Source organism: Thamnophis sirtalis, unplaced genomic scaffold, assembly GCF_051295495.1.
Source record: "Thamnophis sirtalis isolate CommonGarterSnake01/CBP01778 unplaced genomic scaffold, rThaSir2_p1.2 scaffold_1, whole genome shotgun sequence".
Classification (NCBI taxonomy): domain Eukaryota; kingdom Metazoa; phylum Chordata; class Lepidosauria; order Squamata; family Natricidae; genus Thamnophis; species Thamnophis sirtalis.
Window position 1 is genome coordinate 140,574,125 of NW_028261381.1, and position 10,696 is coordinate 140,584,820.

General features: G+C 40.7%; 1 long non-coding RNA gene across 1 annotated transcript in view; it reads right to left on the reverse strand.

Moving 5' to 3' along the window:
- Positions 1-2,650: 2,650 nt before the first annotated feature.
- The window catches only part of LOC148049757 (uncharacterized), a 13,008-nt gene continuing 4,962 nt past the window's right edge, over positions 2,651-10,696 (reverse strand). Inside the window, exons 3-4 of the long non-coding RNA XR_015698368.1 lie at positions 10,302-10,362; positions 2,651-2,775 (exon numbers count right to left, since the gene is read on the reverse strand). This is a non-coding gene — a long non-coding RNA (uncharacterized LOC148049757). The remainder of the gene's footprint in view (positions 2,776-10,301; positions 10,363-10,696) is intronic.

Consider the following 10,696-nt stretch of genomic DNA (forward strand, 5'->3'; position numbering starts at 1 on the left):
ATATTTATGCTGATAAATAACGAGCCTAATGACAGAGAGTGGAAGTGTGACCTTCCTCCCATACTTGGGCATACCAGGGGTTGTGACTTTAAGTATATACCTCCCACCCTGGCTGGCTGATAAAGGAGTCGTTCTCTGTAGCTCAAATGGTTAACTCCCTGCCTGGGAGGCAATGGAGCACAGGTTCGATTCCCCCCCCAAAAAAAAACTTGGGTATGGCTAGCTGATGAGAGCTAAATAGCTTGAAATAGATCTATACTAGTCTCCCTTTATTTATTTATCAGCATAAATATAACATATATATATATATATATATATATATATATATATATATATATATATATATATATGTGTGTGTGTGTGTGTGTGTGTGTGTGTGTGTGTGTGTGTGTGTGTGTGTGTGTGTGTGTGTGTGTGTGTGTTTTCTGAGGTTTTCGCGGGTGTTAGTATGTAGGTCTCTAGTTGTTCGGGTTTTCTCCCGCGTAGAATTGGAGATGTCTTGGCGATGTTTCGACGAAGTCACATTCGTCATCTTCAGGCTGCTGCTGACTACTTCAGGTTTGGTGTTTCCAGGAGTAGTGTATATATAGTGTATATATATATATATATACACACACACTACTCCTGGAAACACCAAACCTGAAGTAGTCAGCAGCAGCCTGAAGATGACGAATGTGACTTCGTCGAAATGTCGCCAAGACATCTCCAATTCTATGCGGGAGAAAACCCGAACAACTAGAGACCTACATATATATATATATAGGTATATATACATACATACATTTTCTTCTGTACATACATACATACATACATACATTTTCTTCTGTTAAGTCATGTCTGATTCTCAGAGAGTGCCTGGACAAATTCCTGAAGGTTGTAATGACAAGTTTTTTCAGAAGTGCTTTGCCAATGTCTCTTTTCTAGGGCCGAGTGAAACTGGCTGGCTCAAAGTCACCCAGCTAGCTTTGCGTCTAAGGTGGGACTAGAATTCACAGTCTCCCTGTTTTTAGTCTGGTGCTTTAACCATGACACCAAACTTGTAAAGCACTCCCTTCACTTGTTTTTGCACAGTATTCTCAAGCAGGTTGTTGCAAGGCAACTTAGATTTATCTTGATGAAAAGATCTGGACTGTAGAAGTGATATGGTTCTCTTCTTTGAAGCAAAGACTTTGCCGTGCATTGCCTTGAAGCTCCACTTTGTCTCCTCTTTGCTTCCTGACAAACCAAAAAAGACTTTTGCATAGGCCAGGGGTCAGCAACCTTAAACACTCAAAAAGCCACAAACGTCCTAACCAGAAGACCCCTGTTCAATTCCGGAGCCGACCACCATAGAGTCTCCTCCTACCGCGGCATCCTTTTGCCTCTACCTGTCTTAACCAAAAGGCCTATCCATTGTGGAGCTGACCGGAAAACCTGCCCCTTGCCATAGAATCTCCTCCTGGTGTGTCCTGCTTCCCCCTCTAACTGGAAGCTCCTCTCAAAATCGTGGTTCCAACTGATGACAGGGAGCTGCAGCAGAGGGATGAAAGAGCCACATGCAGCTCCAGAGCCACAGGTTGCTGACCCCTGGCAAAGGCATAGGGTTCTTGTGTGGGAGTATCTTCTGGCTTTCGGGGAGGTAGAAAAGGATGTCCTCCAACACCATTTGGCTAAGCCTGGCAAATATTGCTGGAAAAACTGGACCATGGAAGGGCTAAGAAGCAGAGCGATGTCTAATTGGTTTCCTTCTGAAAAATGAAGGGGTTCAATCACTTTGCAAAGCAGCTTCAAGAAAGTGTTTCCTTTGAATCTTTGTTAAAGTGGAGCAACTCTTCAAAGATTTATCCGGATCTATTATCAGATTCAAATAAAAGTTGCTTTGTAGAAATGCAGTATTTCTTTCAGTCCTTTAACTAAGGCAACCTAACCCCACATCTATAAAATAAAAATTTACTGAAGATGATCAATAGCATAAAATCCTTGATGAACGCCTGATCATCAATATGGTTTAAGAGGTGAAGAATAATGCTGTTGCCATTTCTCAAATGTTTTCTGCTTTTCTATCCTGCTTTTACTCTCAGGATAGTTGAGAAATTTTTTAAAAAATGTTTCTTGTTGTTTCTGAACTATTGCTGGAATAGCCAAAGAATGCTGTGGATAGGATTGTGTGGCTTTTGTTATTATTGTTACACATTTCTCATTTCACATTTCAATGTCTCCCTTGCTGCCTAGTCTGAAAAAGCGCAAAAGAATTTTCTAATTATGATTGGACATAAAACTCTACAGTAAAATAGTATTTATGTATGTCTCTGTATGTATGTATGCCCTTTAGCCATCCTGCAATAGGTAAACACGGAACATATAGGATAATAAGTTGTCATTCACGGCAATAAATATTGACTATACAGGAACTTAACTCACATTGAATAATTGAAGAAGCTTCACAGACTCAGCAAGATTTCACAAATTGCTTTATTGCAGACAAGAAAGAAGTTATCTGTTTGCAGAAGACTAGCCTAGTGCAGAACCTCTGGGTATGGATGGGAGGAAGGGGGGAGAGAGAAAGAGTTTAAATCTGAAACCTTTTTTTTTCTTTTGCTTTTCAATTTACATCAATTAACTTTTGATTCCTTTTATTCCAGCCTTGAAAGTTGAAGACAGTTGAGCTAGGTTTCTGTATTGGCTCTATTTGACCTGATAGTTGATTGAGTGGAGATAGAATTTATTCTTTTGATGAAGTCAGAAAAGTCTCCCCATTTTCCAGGCTGTTGTAATTAACTTTCTTCTGTCATCAGGCTGGAAGAGTGGGAAGAAAAAAAATTACTTCTACTTATTCATCAGGAGTTCCCATCATCCCAGAACTCCTCTTGTCAACTTTGGTCAGGGCTACATCTATTTTCTCATTAGATGTACAAATGTCTCCCTTCTTTCTCCAAATCAGTTACTTTGTCCCTCAGAGCTAAAACTCTAAGAATCATCTGGTTTCTCTATGACTGTTCTCCATCTAGTAGCCCTTCCCAGGAATAAGATATTCTAGCACACACTGAGAATCTGGAGTTTACTTTATCTGAATCTCTTTATCTCCATCAATAAAAGAACAAGGTGGGGCAGAGATACAGAAAGGTGATGGAAATCCAGCTGTTGCAAAAGAAAGGCTATAGGACTGATATGTCCAGGTATAGGAAATGATTCAATAAAGTTGATATCCAAATTTCTAGACAGTTGTGTGAAAGGAATAACTCTCATAGAAAGCCAGATACATTCTCCAATTGCAATGAGGGTGGTTGTATGTTTTTGGCATGATTCTGTTGATCTTTGACGAGGTGTTGAGTAGCTCACAATTCCTGGAGAAAATAAGAAGCCTCCAATAGAGGTGAGAGAAAGGGAAGCATTTGACAATATCCATGGGTGGTAACCATAGTTGGTCCAAAATAGTGACATCTGATGAACTGAGTTCTTATAGGCAAATTTAGCAATAAGGACACAATCAGAGCAATTGTCTTCTGGTAGTTTACACAGCAATGAAGATAATCAAGTGGCATTTATTCTCCCCATTTATCCATCTAGCTGCAAGCGATGGGCAGAGGACACATAGAGCTTAATGTCCAATATTTGAAAAATAGATTTCCAAAAATGTGATATGAATTATGCGCCTCTGTCAGAAAGGAGGTGATTGGGCAAGTTGTGGCTTTGGAAAACTTGTCAGCAAATGGCATAGAATGGCAACAAGTGTGGCAAGAAGATATAAAAGCCTTGCTGTTTGCCGTAATATGAGGTCATCAAAAATCAGAAGCCTTTTAAATACTGCAAAATGGCCAGCTGGCCAGCTGCCTTGGCTAAGCTGCATGTTTTCTTCCCTCAAGGAAGGAGTTAAAATGAGACACTGGCACTCTCTGAGTCTATAAGAAGCTTGTAAGGATTCCACATTTTTGTGTTACTTTGAAAGGGATATTTTGTCCCTTCAAGGAGATGGGGCCAATGCTTCCTCGATGGCCAAAATCTCCTTGCTGTCATAATTTCTTTCAGCTGGTTCATTTGGATAGCCACCTGATTTTGATTCTGGAACATGATGCTGTCTTCTTGATGACAGGGGATGGTATCCATCTTTTTAATCCTTGAGCAATATGTGATGGCTTTCTTCCCATTGCTATGGGAATAAATGAGTACAATCAAGCTTTCGGGCTCACTGACAAGATCTCGGCAACATTTCCCTGATACTAAGTTTGGCACAGAGTGATTAGACTGTAGCTGTAAGCTCATACTCAGCTTATGGCCTGGCCTGGCCAATAAGAATCTTTATTACATGCTAGGAAGAGGCCATTAAAACAGATGGTTGCCTACTGTCAGCATGGGGATATAATTCCCTTTTTATACCCACAATAGTTTAATTCTGGTGTTTCTTTCTCTCACCAATCCCATTGTTTAATAGACTTTTTGCCTATGTTTCTTTGCCTTGAAAGTGGGTGACTGCTGGTTGATGGCATAACTGACATCTGTACTCTGAGAAGTTCCCGTTCTCAACTTACCTCCCACAATAATAAAGATGGCAGTTGTGACTACATTGCTTTAATGCTGCTGCTCAGTTCCTCTGCTGTTTCCCACCATTCATTCCTACCACCCGGAGTAGTTACAAGGAAGCTACTGAAGAACAAAAAATGTACCATGTTTTTCTCAGGCATAAAGTCATAACATTGTCTTGTTGGTTCATCTTATTTATCTTTAAATGAGGCCCTTGTTGAGCTATCATCAACCCTGATAAGCAGTATTCTTTTTCATGGGGCATACAAGTTGCATAAACCTATTTTACAGCATTTAGCAGATGGAAGTTGAGGTCAGACTCACCCAGTGAGTGAGTGTGTTCAACCAGGAACTTTCAGCCCATGCTGTTATGCTGTTATACCTCTTGTAGTTTTACAATTTGTCCATGAATCAATTTCTGATTCACTCTCTTTTCCAACAGCTTGTATATTCTTGTAGAGGCAGATTTGCTATTTGGATTGAAAAGATCCTTCTGAGCTTTCCCAGATTTAATTCCTTTTCCCTGTGGGATTCTTTCATTAGCCCAACAGAGCATGCTTGTCTAAAATCAACAAACAAGAGGAAGGGAGCCCTAAGCCTCTAAAAAATGATGGGCAAACTGAGACCCTCCATATGTTACTGGACCTTAGCACACATCAGCTGAAAACAGCATGACCAATGGCTAAGAAATATAGCGCCTACACTAAAACAGACATATTTTGAAAAATGTTAGTTGACATATTTCTCTTCTTCTGTCTCCCCCCAACAAAACACACACACACTCACAAGCACAGTCTAGATCATGAGAATTTTGTCAACCTACTTAGTACAAACACATATGTTTCCAAAGCCTTTTACTATATAAGAGACAGATGTTCTCATCGCTCACTATTGCCAGTGCAATCAGGAAATTGCAGGAAGAAATGGGACAAATTCAGGTAAATGAGTATGTAGAAAAATGAATTACAGTTATTCTGCAAAAGGAGATATAGTCGGACTGCTTGACATTCCATTTGTGCATTAAACTAAAAAGGATCTGATAGATGCCTCTTCCTTTGCCATGTTTCCTGCTGCTACTTGCTCACTTGGGACACAAATGCCTGAGGGATTCCACTCTCAGGTTTCCAAAGCAAACAGAATCCTCTTTATGGAATGGTTGCACTCAGCTTTTGCTATATAAATTATGAGCCATGAACAGAAGCTGTTGCAAATGGCAGCTAAAGATGAACTCTTGCTCTCCAAAGTCAGATATCCTTCACACTTAATTAGAGTAGACAACTGTTCCCATGCTAAAGGTGAACAACAGTAAAAGAAAGCTGTTGGAAAGCTTGATATTTGAAACACAGACAAGAAGGGTTCAAGTCTAATTAAAGCCAAAAGGTTACTGGACGAATCACTGTCTTTGAATATTAGGTCCAGCTTTCAAATTTGAGCTTTTATGTTATGAGAGTTGAATCACTTTCCACAAAATCTTGTAATTTTTCAGAATATTAGGATGATTCAGATAATTCTACAATCATACACATATATATGAAAATCATGTATAATTGGGCAGGGTCACTCCTTTCACAAAGTGATTAGATTTGAAAACTATATATCCATTACATGATGGAAGTCTTTACACTGAGGCTGGGTGGACATCTGTCAGAGATGTTGTTATCCTACACTGAACCGGGGTTTGAAATTGATGGCCTCTAAAGTACATTGCAAGTCTATAATTTTATACTTCTAAAAGGTTTCTACCTCCATGCATTGATATGTGTCTAAAGTTCCATCATGTGCCATCCAAACCCACAGACGATGGATCATCTGTCACTGAATATGTTCATAGCTCAGATGAAGTTACTCTGTTTGTCTGCAACACATTTCAGTCATGCTTTCAATGTCTGGAAGACTTATGAGTTTTCTTGTAATGTAAATAAAAATGAAAATGTATACCGATCTTTTAATCTATGATTTATCCTTTGTGGTTGGACTTCTTTGTTGCTGATTTTTCTTAGGTGTCCATTTGTTTTATGTACCACATTTTCTTTTTCATTTTAGGGTCTGCTCTGCCTCCTTGGCTGATTTTTTCCATTGTTATTTTTAATATTTATGTTTTAAGCCACCTTGCATTGGCTTTCATTTAAAAAAAAACAACCCAAAAAGCTAAATAGATGCATTTACAATAATTCATCTTTCCTCACAGTAGAAATTAAATGATATGGAAGAAGAGCTAATTCTTCAATCTAACACTAAATAAGAATGAAGACCCAGTAACACATTGTTATCAGTTGAAGAACTGAGATGATCTTATAAGTGTTGTATTTAGCGAGAAAGCTTCCATCTCTTCTTTAGCTTAGCAACTGGCTAACAAAGTGACCTATCCATCTGTTCAAGCATCAAAATGTATAATAGGGCTACTAGTTCAGCAATTATGCAGGGTAATAATCTTTACTTCTTCTACCCAAGCATACCACATACAGTCAGCCTTCCCAGGTAGAGCAAAATGAGAAACATAACCAGATGAGCTAACTCTATTTTATTGCAAGGCTACATTAATAAAATCTTGAAAGTCTAAAACTATAAATCTTCCATCATCTCTTTTATCACCTAATAAATGAGGCAGGTTTATTTCTGAGGGTTTCCCCCACCCTGCCTGTTATACAATTGCAGTCTACATACCCCCTTATCCCCAGGTGGCATCTCTCCTCCCTCACTACTCCCAAAGACATTCCCACATACCATTAGCTTACTCATTTTGGCCAACTCGCCACAGTCAACTCACCACGAGACAACTTGTTACGGGATAAGAGTTACTAATAGTGAAGAAATAGTCTAATAGAATCATTAAAGAAAGGATGCCAGAGGAGGGACAAAATAAAATATGAATTATAAAAATGCAAAAAAAATTACATTTTAAATAATTAAATTGAATTGTTGAATTGTTTCTCAGCGACCTGTTCCATGGTGAATTGACCATGGCAAGTTGGCCATGGCAAGTTGGCTGTGGTGAATTATCCCATTCCATTACACATATTTTCCTTTCCCATGTGGTGACAGTAAATTAGGAAATCAATACAACTATCACTATTTTAGTGTTGACATCTCATTCTTTGGGATAAAATACAGGATGGAGGCAAAGTGTACTCATGGATGGTCAATTATGTGAAAGTATTCTTCTGTCGACAATTCTGCCTTTAAAAAGTTTCCTTATCTGAAGTAGTATAGATTGGTTTGGAAAGGAAAATAATATTGCAGGTGATGAGTGAGTATGGAAGTGATGTCATCTTAGGTTTCTGGAACTCTGGTATGTATTTTTAGGATGATCAATATTTGGAGTGAGATGAATTGTAGGTTCAAAAACTGGAAAGATTGTTCTTGGTTAAAAAATTCTGAGAAGATATTAATGATTGTTTTACTGAAAGGAATGTTGTCTAGTTATATCAGACTAATCTTAGTTTATGTTTTGATTGGATAACTTGCTTAGTAAATTGGATAAATCCTGTAGGTATAATGCATCTTGATCCTTGCACAACATTGCAAGACTGTTGCAGCTGCAACATGATTAGTAAATTAATTAAGGATGGGGTGAATCCATAAGGTTGTCTGGAAACTATCAAAAATGCTCATCAATGGTTCTTTGTCAAACTACTCTGTGGGGTGCCACAGTGTTCAGCCAAAGGACCACAACTTTCCAATGTTTTTATTAATGCCTTAGACAAAGTGATTGAAGAAATGCTTATCCAATTTGCAGATACCACAAATTGAGTGGGATAATCATTCTTTCATAAATATAAAATGTATAAGTTAAGAGTACTGAAAATAATATTTAAATTTAGCAGAGGCAAATGCAAATTTCAGTCATGGAAAATAAATTAAATGAACAGATGCTACTGTGTTTCCCCGAAATTACGACATGTCCTGATAATCAGGCCATGCCACATTTTTCTGGTGGGCAAAAATATAAGCCCTCCCCCGCAAATAAGCCCCCTGGACAACCCCCCCACACCTCTGGCCAGGCAGAGTGCCGCTCACCAACCTAGCGGTATCCCAAAGGTGCCAAATCATAGGAACTGGGGGGAGGCAAAGGTAATCGCATTGCTTAGTGCCTTCGGGATACCGCTAGGTTGGTGAGCGGCTCTGTGCCAGCCTCATGATGCCCTGGCCCAGCTCTCTCTGCAGAGCCAGGGCACCTCCGCTGCTGCTGCCGCCATCACTGCATGGCTTTTTCTGTGGCTTCCAAACCAAGTCTTCTGGCAGTGGCCGCTCTGGGCATACACTCTGTGGTTGTACACTCTGCCAGCAGCTGGCCCACAACCATAGAACATACACCCAGAGTGGCCACTGCCAGAAGACTCAGTTTGGAAGCCGCAGAGAAAGCCATGCGGCGGCAGCAGCAGAGGTGCCCTGGCTATGCGCAGAGAGCTGGGACAGGGCAATGTGAGGCTGGCAGGTGTGTGAGCGAGAGTGGAACAGCCGCTCATGCAACCCCCCCCCCCTCCAGCCATGCAGACCACCATTCACTGCCATTTTGAAGGCACCAAGCTACGGGAGCCGAACGGCAGCAAACAGGCACTCATGCGGCTTGGCGATACCTCTAGGTCAGTGAATGGTGCTGTGCCCGGCAGGAAAGGGGGTTTTCCAGATGGCTGCGCATGAGTGTGGTCACTTCATGGCTGCTGTGTTGCACTGCTGCAACAGCGCAACACAGCCATTCGTCCATGAGACTGTGCCCGGCTCTTTGGGAGCCCACTCACAAGACAGCAGCTACCCGGCAACCCCAAAACAATAAACCCACCCTCATAATAAGGTCCAAGCTATATTTTGTGTGTAAAAAGAAAATAAGACCCTGTCTTATTTTCAGGGAAACTCGGTAGATCAGACATGTTAAACTTAAGGCCCGTGGGCCAGATGTGATCCGTGAGATGCTTATATCTGGCCCTTGGGGCCCATGGGACCACCCCCCACCTGACCCACCCCAGCCCACAACCAAAGGAAAAACCTGTGTGCAGCAGGCCAGAAGGCAGCCCAGCCACCACACCAACTCCTGTTCCTTCTCCTCAGCCCCTAGGCCTAGCTGCTGCTCCTCAACATAGCCAAAGCTGGACTTGCAATTACATCCACCTGCTTCATCCTGCAAAGTGGGGCTCACCAGTAGCCCTCTCCCGCCACCATTCCGGGAGCCCCAATTGAAGGCTGAGAGCTCCAGCATCATCCTACCAAAGAAGGGGCGGCAGCTGAGGCTACAGAGTGTCTCTCTGGGTGATGTTCATTGGGTGACCCCTCCCCCAGTGAGCCTGAGTTACTGACCTCTTGTTGCAGATTTTGTCAGAGGCGCTCAAAGGCCACCCCAACTTTATTCTGGAATTTTGGGATTGGAAAGTGGAAGGGCAGTACCACATTTGTAGGCTTCAACTATGTGTGCTGGGAAGCTTCTTGCTTCCCCCCTACTACCTCCTTCAGAGCCTTCCTGACCCCAACAGCAACCCCATCAGAGAAGGGGGGAGTGCCACATTTGTAGGCATCAGCTGCACCTGCTGGGGTTGGCCTAGGAACAAGGGAGCTCTAGTCCCACCTTAGGCATAAAAAAACAGATGGTAGCTTTCAGTCAGATACTTTCTGTCAACTGAATCCACCTCACAGGGTTGACACAGGATTTGCTCACAGGGAAAGTAGGTGGATGAGTGAGTGTTAGGTATGTTTTGAGTTATTTAAAAGCAATAATAAAAGCTGAATAAAAATCAAATAAATAATAAAATATCAGGGGAGATATAACTGAAATGTTTATAACATATAAGAGGTTAAATAGTTTTTATACAAACCTTGTAAAAGTGTAATGGCTATGGTTTCCAAAGTTGCTGCTTTAATTAGAATTGTGAAAATCTATATAAAAAATAAAATAAAGACCAGAGAGAGAAAAAATAAATTGCATTTTTCCTTCCCACCCCAAATCCTTAAATAACACTGAAGAGTTAGCATTTAAAAAATGAATAATGAAATATTATACTACTATAAATATGATTCTTCTCCTCAAAACCAAAAGAAACTGAGAAAAAAAATCTTCTTTTTCCTGGTTTAAAAAGAACTAGTATGCCTCTAGTCAGTATCCATGGTCCCTCTAACATCATATTAAATATATCACACCAACAGCACACTTCTGTAACCACTCACTCTGAAGAATCAAATCATGGATTCCAATTTCTGTGGGGTACCCACA